We start from the raw sequence: 15763 nt of genomic DNA, 5'->3' as shown, positions 1-15763 counted from the left end.
TTTACTGCAGCCCACATACAAGCCAAGGACGGTTAAGGGGTTAAAGAGTTTCTAAAAGTACTGGAAATGTGAGGCAGATCCCATTTATTTCCTCTGTAGACTAAAAACATTTAGATTTGGCATTAATTAACAAATACTAGACAAACAAATCAACATTTTAGCCAATACATTTCTGTTTATTATTGAATATTTAAATGCAAGATATACCTTTATTTCCCCATAAAAATAATACACTCAGCTCCTTCAGTGTCCCTGCCTCTAACTACAGTAAAAACACATTTTATTGTGTTAAGTATTCCCTATACAGGGCCATCTCAAAAAATTAGAATATCTTTGACAAGTTACTTTATTTCAGTAATAGAGTTCAAAATGTGAAACTCATATATTATAAATATGTATTAAACACACAGAGTGATCTATTTTAAGCGTTTATTTCTTTTATTAATTGTAATTGGCTGATACACTGATTTTTGGCTTTTTATTGGCTGTAAACGCTTAAAATGGATCACTCTGTGTGTATAACCTATATAATATATGAGTTTCACATTTTGAACTGAATCACTGAAATAAAGTAACTTTTCAAAGATATTCTCATTTTTCTAATTTTCTCATGAAACTTTATGAGATGTTCTCACAGTGTAATTTAGATTTTGATTTTGATGGGAAAGTGAAGATATATAACTCAAGCTTTCAACACAGACCTGTGGAAACGGGATCTGTAATGAAAATAAAGAAACAAATGAGCACAATATGACCTTTAAACAGAGCCATCACTAAAAGTACATGTCCAACACGCCTCCGGGCTGTTGTGACAGCAATCATTCAACAGGTCGACTACATAAAATTCAGATTTAAATTTAGTATACTCTCACTGAGACACACAGAGAGAAGTTGGCACTGGATTGAACAGACTGAATGGTGCACAAAGCTGGTCTTTGAGAAAAGCGCCACTTTATGGGCATTTAATAGCCTCGATTACGCTCCATTTGCGATGATTAATAGCGCGATTTTCTAAACTCCTGTCAGTTGTTTGTTCGGTTTAGTATTGTGCCGCTGCAGATGGATCTAAATTAGCTGGGGATTGTGACAGTGATGATACAAGCTCAAGGCAAAGACTGATGCCCAGCTTTCAAGATCATCTATCAAACCCAGCAGACACAGCATTAAAGCTTAAGAGCTGAAATGAAGGTGATAAATGATCTGGCAGGTTTTCACTGCTCTATTTAGAGTCAGAGGTGAGAAATGTTGGGTGGTGGTGATCAAAAGCTTATTTGTGATGAACAATTTCATGGAGGAGTTGGTCTCACAGTGGTGAAGATCCCTGTGGAGAATCTATTGTCCACAGGAACTCAACTTTCCAGCTCAGGGACTCATGCTTGAGCGACAGGCGTTGCAATACTCCTACTTCGAGAACACATTGATCATTTTTCATGGGTCCTTTCAAAGCCATTTCATCCATTTCATCATCTCCAACCACGTGGTTTCAATCAGGGAAATTCTGTCATACTAGTGCATTTCAAAAAAAAAAAGTAGAATATCATTAAAAAGTTACTTTATTTCAGTAATTCAGTTTAAAATGTAAAACTCATATATTATATAGATGTATTAAACACAGAGAGATCTATTTTAAGTGTTTATTTCTTTTATTGTTGATGATTATGGCTTACAGCCAATAAAAACCCAAAAATCAGAGTCTCAGAAAATTACCAAATTATAAAAGACCAATTTGAACTTTTCGGCAGTGTGGGCAGTGTGCCAAGTCCTGCTGGAAAATGAAATCCACATCTCAAAAAAAGTTGTCAGCAGAGAGAAAGGACTTAATATAACACAGTGGATCAACACTAGCAGATGACATGTCTCTCCAAACCATCACTGATCATCAGTAAATTTTACATTTCATTTAAAGTAAATGAAGGGAGCAGAGTCTGGAGGAAGAGTGGAGAGACACACAGTCCAAACTGCTCGAGATCTAGTGTGAAGTTTCCACCAATCAGTGATGGTTTGGAGAGACATGTCTGTCATCTGCTGGTGTTGATCCACTGTGTTTTATTATCAAGTCTAAAGTCAGTGCAGTTTTGTTTTCCCACAAAATCTTACAGCACTTCATGCTTCTCTCTGCTACTGACAACTTTTATGGAGATGGATTATGGATTTCATTTTCCAGCAGGACTTGGCACACTGCCCTCACTGAAAAAAAATACCAATTGGTCTTATATAATATTCACATTTTCTGAGATACTGACTTTACTGGATTTCATTGGCTGTAAAAAACTGAAGTTACTGCTTTATTACTCCACATGGTGGCGCTATAATCAAATGAAAAGGGTTAATATAACTATGGTGAAGAATACAGGTTGTGAAATTCTGTGAAACTGTATTTAAGGTCTCTGTAATGCGGAGAATCAACCGGAGATCCAATTTAAACCTATAGTTACTTACACAAGATAGCTAATGCTAACTAGCTGGTATAAACAGAGTAATGTAATCTCTTTAGCTGACGAGACGGTGATCGAGTTCAGCTCGATGCTTTTCCTGATTGATTCATATTTCTGAGGATTTTCTTTTCTTAGCTGCTGCAGACAATGGAGGTTGAGGAAGAGTTTCATGAGCAGCATCATAAACAACTCAGAGAGACCTACTGTATTTCACAAACAACAAGAACAAGTGTATTTTAGCGAAAGGAGACCTTTCAGCTCTATAAAGTTAAAGTAATCTATGAAATGTATTGTGTATTGAGTGTAGCCTGTAGTCTGTTGCTATGCACAGTTTATCTTGGCCATCATCCATAACCGGTGGTCAGTTTCTGACTGCAGAGCTGCTCACTGTCAGCTGGATATTTTTGGGTGCTGGATTCACTATCAAACTAATAGTGGAAACACTACAGTAATGTAAGTAAGAACCCCAGCAACACCACAGTGCCTGATATACTACTAATAACAGCACTATAAACACTTCTACTTCAGTGTCATTAGCTTCGTTCCAAAATTATCCCCTCACCTGTATTGCATTTGGTGATGTAAGGCTTGGATTAAAAAATATATACTTAATTGTACTTAAAATATATTGAGAAATGTCCAAGTATGCTGTAAATATACTAACAGATTTATAATAAAATATATTAAAAGTACATTAATATGCTTTTATCAAATGTTTGAAAGTAAATTTGATCATACTTTTTAAAAAGGTACATGTACATATAGTGTATATGTACACTTTTAGTTTAATGTAATTCAATATATTTATAAAATACTTATTTCCAAAAATTTTTGTACATTTTTAGCAAAGTGTTTAAAAAACAGCTGTTACAGTAGTTCACTTAAAGTACAATATATCATGTGACGTTTTAGAAAGTGAATTAAATTACTACTACTAATTTAAAAACATAAAAAAAAAGAAAATAACAGGAGGACCAGTGAGTTGTTTTTTTTTTTTTTTTTTTTGCTTTCTCGGTCACATGACAGTGAGTTCAGTAGCTCCTCCATTTCCACTCGCTGTTGTGTTTACAGTACGTGGATCTCCTTGGAAACGCGCGCCCAAAGTGTATTAAAGTAATTACGGTGCGCGGCAGTGGACAAATAGCAATTTTATTAAACGCGAGGAGACGAAACTCAGATGTGCGTCCGGACGGGACTAAAATTACCGGAGGAGCACGGAGTTCAGAGAAAAACAGTAGATAATTCAGCCTGTAATTTTCTCAGAGGACATTTGAGAAAAACAAGTATGGTCGTTCTGGATAGGAATAAAATCACAGAGGATAAAAAAAACTAGGAGAAAATTTCCCTAGAACCCCCTGAGAAACTAATCCCATCCGGAGAGGGCTTTAAATTAACGTAAATGATTCTCTATAGAAACCAACCCTACACATAATCCTAACCATACATCACTAAAACCTGATCTTAAAATGTTTTCATATTAAAGTTTGGCTTTGACTTGAGTTACAGGGGTTGGACAATGAAACTGAAACACCTGTCCTCATTTTAGTGTGGGATTTTAGGTTTCATGGCTAAATTGGAGCAGCCTGGTGTTCAATCTTCATTAATTGCACATTATTCCACCAGTAAGAGCAGAGTATGAAGGTTCAATTAGCAGGGTAAGAGCACAGTTCTGCTCTAAATATTGCAATGCACACAACATTATGGGTGACATACCAGAGTTCAAAAGAGGACAAATTGTTGGTGCACGTCTTGCTGGAGCATCTGTGACCAAGACAGCAAGTCTTTGTGATGCATCAAGAGCCACGGGGACCAACCACATCCAACAGGATTAACTGTGGATGCTGTAAGAGGAAGCTGTCTGAAAGGGATGTTCGGGTGCTAACCCGGATTGTATCCAAAAAACATAAAACCACGGCTGATCAAATCACGCAGAATTTAACATACATGCAGTTGAATGTTAGATGATCATCTATAAGTTACCTATAATAGACCATTCAAATGATCCAAGTGATACTACAATTCTTCTGTGTTTTTTAAACAGCTGAATGTGACAGTAATCTTTTCTCTAGGCCTGGGAGGATCTTCAAATCAAGAAACAACTCGAAACCCTGTTTGTCAAGAAGGATTGACAGCAGTTAAAAAGTAGAACCCTTTTTTAACTTTGATTTCCAAAGCAGAACAGACAGGCAGGTCTTAACACATACACATCAACTGTTCAACTTTTTACCGGATCAAGATCTCTAGAAAGGATCCAACCAGTGCCAAACCTCCACCCTCACAGATTACAGACTATGCGTTGGGCACCAGGTGCCCAAGTAATAATACTAATAATAAAAACATTTAAATATATATATGTATATATATATATATATATATATATATATATATATATATATATATATATATATATATATATGTATATATATATATATATATACGTATATATGTATATATATACGTATATATATATATATATATATATATATATATATATATATATATATATATATATATATATATACGTATATATATACATATATACGTATATATATATATATATATATATATATATATATATATATATACGTATATATATATATATGTATATATATATATATATATATATATATATATATATATATATATATATGTAAAGCATGTTAACAGACATAAGCAATAATAACATTTGCTGAAGAAAAAGGTAAATCAGTGTGAATGTACAAGTGAGCTCATTAAATATCATTTAACCATCTCTAATTGACACATACACACCAAAAACACAAACACAAAAAAAATCAGAGCACTTAAAAATGATGAGTTTCTTTGATTTTATCAAATTGAAAACCTCTGGAATATAATCAAGAAGAAGATGGATGATCACAAGCCATCAAACCACCAAACTGAACTGCTTGAATTTTTGCACCAGGAGTAAAGCAGCATAAAGTTATCCAAAAGCAGTGTGTAAGACTGGTGGAGGAGAACATGATGCCAAGATGCATGAAAACTGTGATTAAAAACCAGGGTTATTCCACCAAATACTGATTTCTGAATTCTTAAAACTTTATGAAAATGAACTTGTTTTCTTTGTATTATTTATGGTCTGAAAGCTCTACATCTTTTTTGTTATTTCAGCCATTTCTCATTTTCTGTAAATAAATGCTCTAAATGACAATATTTTTATTTGGAATTTGGGAGAAATGTTGTCTGTAGTTTATAGAATAAAACAACAATGTTCATTTTACTCAAACAAACATATAAATAGCAAAATCAGAGAAACTGGTTCAGAAACTGATTATTTCAGAGCTGCTTGTGTAGAACATTCTGGAAACAGAGACCTTTCTTTTACTAAAAAAAAATCTTCTTAAGGAAGAAAATCTAAATGTCCTCAATATACATTACTGATGTCTTGAAAAACACTTCAACACTTTCCATAGTATTAATTATGTTTAATTTCAAATTATATGACTGTAGTACTTTGGAGTAAAGGGAAAAATGGCATAAAATGTTGGATATAGACCAGAATTCTATAAAATCCAAATGAAATCAAAAGAAAATCAAATAATTATCCAAAGACACCACTGAAGTCTTGATGAAGACTTGTAATAGTATGTATTATGTATGTTTAAAGCAGTAATACTGTAACAATCTGAATTAATTTGACGGCAAATGTAGGAAAATTGCGTATTTTGGAGTCATATGAAACATTTATGTGGTGGTTTATCATATAAACCACTAAATTTGTGATTAGGGCACCAAATGCCTAGCACTGGCCCTGGATCCAACCACAACAACACTACTCTCATAAAAACTTTTATCTTTCAGGTCTTAGTAAAACATGGTGAACATTAAAAACACTTAGATGTAATGGTCTGAAAGGTAATACTGGATTTTAGTGCTGCTCTTAATTCTCTGGGGGTCGTTTAGGGCTGTCAGTACGAATAGCGGGCCGTGGTTACAGTATACCACACTAATGGCATGCAAATGTGTGATGCTTATCTCAGGATCGTGCACTAGAATAGTATCATAAACCACAGAGCAGCAACTTTACATCCCATAATAGACGTTTAGCAACTTCTCACCACAACGACAATCAGGAAAAAAACAACAGTGAATTTGAGACGGAGGAACTCAAGTCGAGTCACGTTAATCATCAGTCCAGCTGTATTTTTATCAGGATCAGGATCTGAACCACACACACACACACACACACACACACACACACACACACACACACACACACACACACACACACACACACACACACACACACACACACACACACAGAGACACACACACACACACCAACCTCAACCTCATCACTTACTGCGTTTAGCAATTCCAAAAGATCATCACAGCTGTGAACCAAAAGCTGACCTCAACAAACTCCAGAATCTCAGAGCTCAAAGCATTCTGGGAAAGATAACATGAGAGAAAGTTGTGTAACGCATTTAAAGCCCTGAAAAAGGCAAAAAGAAAGAAAAGAAAAACATACGGCACTTCTATCCATGCAATATATTAGCACAGAAGAGAGTGTGTGTATAGTGTATATTGTTTTGAATTCTGTCAGTAACGACTTTCCACCATTCTTTTAATGGAAAAAATGGCCATTACTGCAATAAAAACAGTAACTGGAGTCACTAAATCATTTTAAACATTTAATATCAAATCACCATTTCAGACAGCCTGTACCTGTTTTACTTAATCTACTTATTTATTCTTTAGTTTTATTTTTATTTTAGTTTAGTTTAGTTACTTTTAGTTTTTTATTTCCTTTTCATTTTATTTTATTTCTTTCCTTATTTTTTAATAGTTTTGTATTATTTTCTGTTATTATTATTACTATTATTTTTATTATTATTGCTTTTTTTATTGTAGTATGTAAAAGTTAGTTTTAGCTCATTTTAAGAATTTTCTGTTGTATTAATCTTATCTTCTTTTGATATTATTTTTTATCAGTTAAACCTGTCATGTCTTAGCCCTGTCTCATGTCTCTGTGTGTATCCCACGTGACCTGTGCCCCTGTGTCTCAGTACTTTTCCATGTGTTTCTCATTTGTAGCTCCGCCCCTGCCCCAGGTGTTTCCAATCCTAGAGTGTTTCTTGTTTCCTTAAATAGACTTCCTCTGTTACTTGTCCTCTGTCGGTCTTTGCACTGTCCCCCGTTGTCTGTCTCTCTCTGTTTCTCTGTCTCTCTCTGTGTTTCTTAGCCTCTCAGTGTTTCTTTAGTCATTTCCCTAGGTCCTTGTTTAGTGTTTATCTCTGTTTGTTTCTAGTTTCCATAGTTTACTCCATTTCCCTGTTTAGTGTATTCATCCTCTGTCTAGTTTAGTTTTCTTGTTTTATTTTCTTGTATATATATCCCTAGTTGATTCCCTTGCCCTGTTTAAGTTCATCCTGTCTAGTTTTATAGCCTCCTTGTTTATTTATCATTAGTCTCTCTTGTTTATTCCTAGTTTATTTTTCCAGCGTTTGTTTCTTGTTTATCACTAGTACCTCTTGTTTGTTTAGGTTTATGTTCTCTAGTTTCACTCGTTTGTTTTGGTTTTTGATTATTCATTTATCTTTGTTACGTGTTTACTTGTTTCATTGTTTATTTGTTATTTATTTATTAAATCATTCATCTTTCCCTTACCTGCACCTGTGTCCGCCTCCTCGTCTCCCTGCCTGGGTCATTTCGTGACAGAAAGACCGACCTCAACATGGACACAGCAGGTTCTGCGTGGATGGGCACCAGGATGGCGATTCGCCGTGCTCCTTGCAGGACCCCGGCGCAGGACACCTCGAGGCCTCAAGGACGCCGCAGGCCTCGGGGTAGGCGCTCTAAGGGGTCCCGCCAGCCGGAAGAAGACCCCTTTTCCGGGGAGGATTTTCTTGGGGGGGCGATGAGGGTTGGTGCTTTGAGCCTCGGTACCTCCGTGTACCCGAGGCTCAAGGAGCGGGACCCGTGGGACTTTCTCGGGTGCGCTCCCAGCAGCTCCGAGGACGAAGAGGAGCTCTACCCCGCACCAGCCCGTACTCCAAAACCGTTTCCCCCAGGGGCGGTGCTCTACCCGGCTCTCGGCCGCACAGCTCCAGAGGCCGTCCCGACTCCCGTCCGTTCCCCTGCAGCCAAGGTGCGCTCCTCACCGGCGGTTCCAGAGCTAGCTTCCCCGGTGGCTAAGGCGTTAGCTTCCCCAGCGCCTCCAAAGCTAGCTCCTCCCGCGGCCAAGACACTCTCCTCTTCGGCGGCCAAACCGCGCTCCGTAACTATCGCGGTGGCAGCCGAACCGCGCTCCGGGACTTCCTCGATGGCAGTCGAACCGCGCTCCGTGTTCCCCGCGGTTGCTGCCGAACCGCGTTATAGGACCTCCAACCCGGTGAGCCAGCCGCGAGCAGAGACTTTCCACGCGCTGGACTCAGCCGGAGAGAGTAAAAATCCGGTCCGGGTTTTTGCTCCACCCGCACTCTCAAGCCCTGCAGTTGCAGTGCCAGCACCTCAGGCTGAGGAGCTGGCTTTCATGGCGGCTGCAGAGCTGGATTTCGCCGCTGCAGTCCAGCCTCTCTCTGGGACTATCTCCGCGGCAACCCAGCCGTGCTCCGGGACTGTTTTGGAGACTTTTCCCGCGCCGGTTTCTACCGGCGGCCCCGCGCTGTTTGCAGTGGACTTTACCGGCGAGGCTGCAGATCCAGTCCGGGTTTTCGTTTCACCCGCAGTCTCAAGCCCTGCTGCTGCTCCGCTGGATCTGCACACACCCAGCTCCGAAATTCTCTCGGCGGCCACGCCCATCTCCGAGGTGTCTTCGGCTGCTGAGCCACGCCCCCGGACTCCTGCCGTGTCTGCAGAAGCTGCTCCAGCCTCCGTCTCTGCAGAAGCTGCTCCAGCCTCAGTCTCTGCTCCAGTCTCCGTGTCTGCTGAAGCTGCTGAAGCCTCCGTGTCTGCAGAAGCTGCTCCAGCCTCCGTCTCTGCAGAAGCTGCTCCAGCCTCAGTCTCTGCTCCAGTCTCCGTGTCTGCTGAAGCTGTTGAAGCCTCCAAGTCTGCTCCAGCTGTTCAAGCCTTCAAGTCTGCTCCAGCTGTTCAAGCCTTCAAGTCTGCTCCAGCTGTTCAAGCCTTCAAGTCTGCTCCAGCTGTTCAAGCCTTCAAGTCTGCTCCAGCTGTTCAAGCCTTCAAGTCTGCTCCAGCTGTTCAAGCCTTCAAGTCTGCTCCAGCTGTTCAAGCCTTCAAGTCTGCTCCAGCTGTTCAAGCCTTCAAGTCTGCTCCAGCTGTTCAAGCCTTCAAGTCTGCTCCAGCTGTTCCAGTCTCAGTGTCTGCTCCAGCAGTTCCAGTCTCAGTGTCTGCTCCAGCAGTTCCAGTCTCCGTGCCAGAGCCAGCTGCCCAAGTCTCCGTGCCAGAGCCAGCTGCCCAAGTCTCCGTGCCAGAGCCAGCTGCCCAAGTCTCCGTGCCAGAGCCAGCTGCCCAAGTCTCCGTGCCAGAGCCAGCTGCCCAAGTCTCCGTGCCAGCACCAGCTCCCGCTGCCAGAGTCGCCGCGCCGCCAGCACCAGCTCCCGCTGCCAGAGTCGCCGCGCCGCCAGCACCAGCTCCCGCTGCCAGAGTCGCCGCGCCGCCAGCACCAGCTCCCGCTGCCAGAGTCGCCGCGCCGCCAGCACCAGCTCCCGCTGCCAGAGTCGCCGCGCCGCCAGCACCAGCTCCCGCTGCCAGAGTCGCCGCGCCGCCAGCACCAGCTCCCGCTGCCAGAGTCGCCGCGCCGCCAGCACCAGCTCCCGCTGCCAGAGTCGCCGCGCCGCCAGCACCAGCTCCCGCTGCCAGAGTCGCCGCGCCGCCAGCACCAGCTCCCGCTGCCAGAGTCGCCGCGCCGCCAGCACCAGCTCCCGCTGCCAGAGTCGCCGCGCCACCAGCACCAGCTCCCGCTGCCAGAGTCACTACCCCACCGGTTCCTGCTCCCAGAACTTTGTTTGGCCCCAGGTCCCACGTACCCAGGCAGGCACCGAGGTCCCCTGACTTTGTCCCCAGTACTGTGCCCAGGCTGGTTCCTTGGACTTCCCTTCAGACATTTGCCAGTCCTGGGCACCCACCCGTGTTTCTGGTCCCCATGTCTCTCCCTGTTTTGGTCCCTGTCTCTGTTTACGTCCCTGTACCCGTGTCTGTCTCTGTCTCTGTTCCCGTCCCAGTTACAGTGTTCGTTTCTGTCCCTGTTGATGTTCTCGTCCCTGTTCCTATGTCCGGTCCCGTCCAGTCTCCGTCCCCTGTCCAGTCTAGTGTCCAGTCTTCGGTCCCCTCACCTGTCCAACCCTTCGTCCAGTTCCCTGTCCAGTCTCCGTCCCCTGTCCAGTGTCCTGTTCTGTCTCCGTCTTCTGTCCAGTCTCCGTCCACCGTCCAGTTCCCTGTCCAGCCTCCGTCCCCTGTTCTGTCTCCGTCCACCGTCCAGTTCCCTGTCCAGTCTCCGTTCCCCGTCCAGTCTCCGTCTCCTGTCCAGTTCCCCGTCCAGTCTCCGTCTCCTGTTCAGTTCCCCGTTCAGTCTCCCGTCCAGTCTCTGTCCTCTGTCCTGTCTCCGTTTCAGTCCCCGGTTTCGTCTCTTGTTTTCCCCGGCCTCTCCCCGCCGCCAGCCCCCGGGGTTCGTTTTTACGCGCCTCGGGAGCTGCGCGTTTAGGGGGAGGCTTCTGTCATGTCTTAGCCCTGTCTCATGTCTCTGTGTGTATCCCACGTGACCTGTGCCCCTGTGTCTCAGTACTTTTCCATGTGTTTCTCATTTGTAGCTCCGCCCCTGCCCCAGGTGTTTCCAATCCTAGAGTGTTTCTTGTTTCCTTAAATAGACTTCCTCTGTTACTTGTCCTCTGTCGGTCTTTGCACTGTCCCCCGTTGTCTGTCTCTCTCTGTTTCTCTGTCTCTCTCTGTGTTTCTTAGCCTCTCAGTGTTTCTTTAGTCATTTCCCTAGGTCCTTGTTTAGTGTTTATCTCTGTTTGTTTCTAGTTTCCATAGTTTACTCCATTTCCCTGTTTAGTGTATTCATCCTCTGTCTAGTTTAGTTTTCTTGTTTTATTTTCTTGTATATATATCCCTAGTTGATTCCCTTGCCCTGTTTAAGTTCATCCTGTCTAGTTTTATAGCCTCCTTGTTTATTTATCATTAGTCTCTCTTGTTTATTCCTAGTTTATTTTTCCAGCGTTTGTTTCTTGTTTATCACTAGTACCTCTTGTTTGTTTAGGTTTATGTTCTCTAGTTTCACTCGTTTGTTTTGGTTTTTGATTATTCATTTATCTTTGTTACGTGTTTACTTGTTTCATTGTTTATTTGTTATTTATTTATTAAATCATTCATCTTTCCCTTACCTGCACCTGTGTCCGCCTCCTCGTCTCCCTGCCTGGGTCATTTCGTGACAAAACCAAGCTTTATAATAATTATAACTTTTGTATTTTTTTATTTTATTCTAATTCTATTTTTATTTTTTTAATCTGTTTTTATATATTTTTTTTTATGTTATTTTAAAATAATTAAATTTAGTTTTTTAAATTATTTTCTTTGTCATGTCAGTCCATGTTTTTGTAAATGCTCAGCTACATTGCAAATGAGGGTTGCCCTCAATGTACTTCCAAGCCAAAATACAGGATGATTGATTGATTGGTTGATTGAAAAACAGTAACAGTTTGCGTATTTGGTTACGATACAGAGTAAACAGGGATAGTGTGGGACGTGTTGAACATGTTGAGCATCAGAACTGCACAGTTTATTAGCTTATTCTGCAAAATACTGTGTTAAAATCCAAGTTTCTCTCATCTACTCATCTTCTCATCTTCCCACCGCATTAATCTGAACCCCTGAACCCTGCAGCTCTGAGACTGAAGAGTCTAAATGCTCTGAATTCCTCCGATTCTGAATGTAAATAAAGTAAAGCCAGAATAAATCGCTCCAGCCTGCCAAGTCCAGTAGAGTGTCTTTAACTCGCCTCAGCCTTTTGTAATGAAGCATAATCTCAAATGACAGGAGATTAATGGCAGCTCTTTCTCCACCCTGACGCCAGATCCAGAGAGACTAATGGAGGGAGGGGAAGAGAGAGGGAAGACCTGCCGTCTGTCATCATGCCACCCCGATACGGGTTAGGGTTAAACGGGGTCGCCGACACATCATGATAGGTCTTTTACCTCCTCCGGTTCTCCGCTCTACCTGTTTGCCTGTTTGCTCACAGTGATTTATCATGCTGGTGTATTTAAGGCTTTAGAGTTAGCGTTTAGTGTTGTAAAGGTTGGGTAGTGAAGAAAAGAGCAATTTATCTAACGCATAGTTTGCAAAAAATTATTTGCTTGGGCAAAACTTGCCATTAGCTTGTTATAGCTATTCAGGAAACATCAGAGAGGATAAAACTCAGATTTCTTTGGGCTTGCATTCAAGCATCTTCAGCTTGTCATAGAAAGCGTGTTCTGAGGAGTCCGAGTCTGGTAACTTTAGGCGGGAATTTATCCTCTGTAACAGAGGGAACTTCTGCTCTTCCTTTTACTGGAGCAGTCCTCATGAGTGCCAGTTTCATCATCATAACATTTTTGGTGGTCTTTGCGACGGCACATTAAATGTTCTTGAAACCTTTCGGATTGACTGACCTTCATTTTGTCTTAGTCATTTTTTTTTCTTTACTTGTACCTGTTACTCTACCTCTTCACTACTTTACTTTAACTGATGCTCTCAAACACTTTATTAAGAGACAAGAAATTCAAGTAATTAACTCTTGATGAGCACAGCTGTTAACTGAAAGCAGCACAGCTATACTAATAATATATATATATATATATATATTTTTTTTTTTCCAAATAAAAATATTTCATACTCTTATTGTAGAAACAAATGATACGCCAGGAGGCAGGCTATGCGGAGTCTATGTATATATATGTCTGTCATTATCAGTACAATGATGGAGGCGCTCGGAGCAGTGTTTTTTTATAATCTTCTTGTGCTCTTTTTAAATGTCAGGGCTCTCTGGATTTTACCAATGATGTGTGGAGCTACTTTAAACCTGAATAGCGGTGTAAAAAGCGATTTATCAAGGCAAAATATACCCTGAAGCAGCAGTTGTACAGAGTGCTGGGCAAAAACTAAAAATTACTGGATTTCAGAAAGCTGTAGGAGAGCGGAGGTGTGCTATTCAACAAAGGTAAGTACTTTATCATGTTTTACACCGGAGTTTAACTCATTTAATATTTGACGTTTTAAAAGCTTTAAGGAACCCGATTGGAAAGCAGGCATGTCTTGCCTTGTTGATTTAGTTTGAATTACAGGGAATAAATTAATATTATAAATATGTATCCGGTGGTGAAGCCATGTGGGAGAGAATTTCAGAAGGAGAAAAGTGGAGGTAATGCTGTAGAGCAGGGTTCCCCAATAGGCGGCCCGCGGGCCTCATCCGGCCCGCGAGGAGCAAACTGTTGGCCCGCCGCCAAACGCCCGCGCATGCGTATTTAACTTACTGGCGGCTAAAATACGAAAGCAGAGCAGTGCAGTCAGTCAGTACCTTCTCGCTAACGGTGGACGAGCTACCTACCTCTGTGGAACACAGCATATGTAAGTCCTGCTTGCACAAAACCATGGCCAGTGCTAAAAAACGGAAAGTTGATAACGAAAATAGACAGTTCAGTTCCGCCTGGACAGACGAATTTTGTTTTATTTTACCAGCCCGTGCCAATGCTAAGCCAACCTGCTTGCTGTGCTCTCAAACCATAGCTGTTTGCAAGGTGGCTAACATAAAGCGGCACTTCGAAACACGCCACAGCAATTTCAATGACAACTTCCCAGCAAAATCAGAGACTCGAAGACAAAAGATTGCAAGTTTGATAGCTGCCTACAACCATTCTGTTACCACCATCCATAAGACAACATCTGCACAAGAAAATGCAACAACAGCATCTCTGCACATATCGTGGAACTTAGCAAAAGCTAAGAAACCTTTTGCGGATGGAGAGTTAATAAAGACGTGCGCGATTGATATGGTGGAGGACGTTTTGAGCCACGACGAAAAAACAAGGAAAACTGTGGTGGATTTGTTAAAACAAGTACCATTGTCAGACAGTACTGCAGTAAGGAGGGTGGAAGTTTTAGCGGAGGACTGCTTGTGTGACCTGCTCTCACGTCTGAAGAAGACAGACTTCATGTCGCTCGCCATCGACACGTCTTGTGATAGGACGGACATCGAGCAACTGTCCGTGTTCGTGCGATTTTTTGATGAGAAAGCTTTTAGAGAAGAGCTGCTTTGTTTGCTGCCCCTACACGGGCGCACGACGGGGGAAGTCATTTTTAGTGAACTAACTCAGTTCTTTGAAAAAAATGGATTAGACATGAGCAAAATCACGTCTGTTGTCACTGACGGTGCCCCGTCCATGGTTGGACAACACAAGGGTCTGGTAAGCAGGCTAGCAGCTGTAATCCCCACTCTAACAGCATTTCACTGCATAATTCACAAATCAGTGTTGTGTGCAAAACTGTGTGGGAAAATGAAAGACACCATGGATACAGTGATGAAGCTTGTAAACTTCTTTAGGGAGAGTTCTAGTTTGCAGCATCGCCTTTTCAGGGCTCTGTTGGAGGAAATGTCTTCTGCACATAATGATCTGTTGCTGCATAACGATGTGCGCTGGCTTAGCAAGGGCAGAGTGTTGGAGAGAGTGTGTGAATTACACAATGAACTCTGTTCTTTTCTTGGCAACTTGCAAAATGAAAAGGCTCAATCTTTTCTGAAAGTTCTGAATGACAGCAAAGAAATGGGTTATGTGCATTTTTTATGTGACATTACATCTCACCTTAATCAACTTAATTTGCAACTCCAAGGAAAGAACCATACCATTGCAGACATGTATGAAGCAGTTGAAGCTTTCCGTTTGAAGCTGGACTTGTTTGAACGAGATATACAAGGAAGAAAACTGCACTTTCCAAAGCTGCAGCAACACTGTGAGGAAAATGAAATGCAAGAAGATGCTGTGATGCGAGCATTCTTGGGAAGACTGAAAGAAAACTTCAAGGCACGATTAGAGAGCTTCAACCTCTCAAGTGAAATCCTCTTGTTTTTGCGCCAGCCGTTTTCTGCTTCTGCAGATGGTCAGTGGACAGCTGAGGCCAAAAGACTGTTTCCATCTCTGAATGAAGCATCTCTTCAGATCGAGATCTTGGAAATGTCAAAATCAGATTTGCTCAAAGAGCAGCACAAGGATGTTAGTGTGACTGAATTCTGGATCAACATGATTCCCCAGTTCAAGCAGGCAAGACAGATTGCAATGCTACTTCTCACAATATTTCCCTCTACCTATATTTGTGAGTCAGCATTTTCTTCAATGAACATTATCAAAAGCCAGGACAGAAACAGACTCTCCAGTGCACAT

The sequence above is a fragment of the Astyanax mexicanus genome, chromosome 5, assembly GCF_023375975.1.
Source record: "Astyanax mexicanus isolate ESR-SI-001 chromosome 5, AstMex3_surface, whole genome shotgun sequence".
NCBI lineage: Eukaryota > Metazoa > Chordata > Actinopteri > Characiformes > Acestrorhamphidae > Astyanax > Astyanax mexicanus.
Note: the sequence above shows the minus strand (reverse complement) of the source record.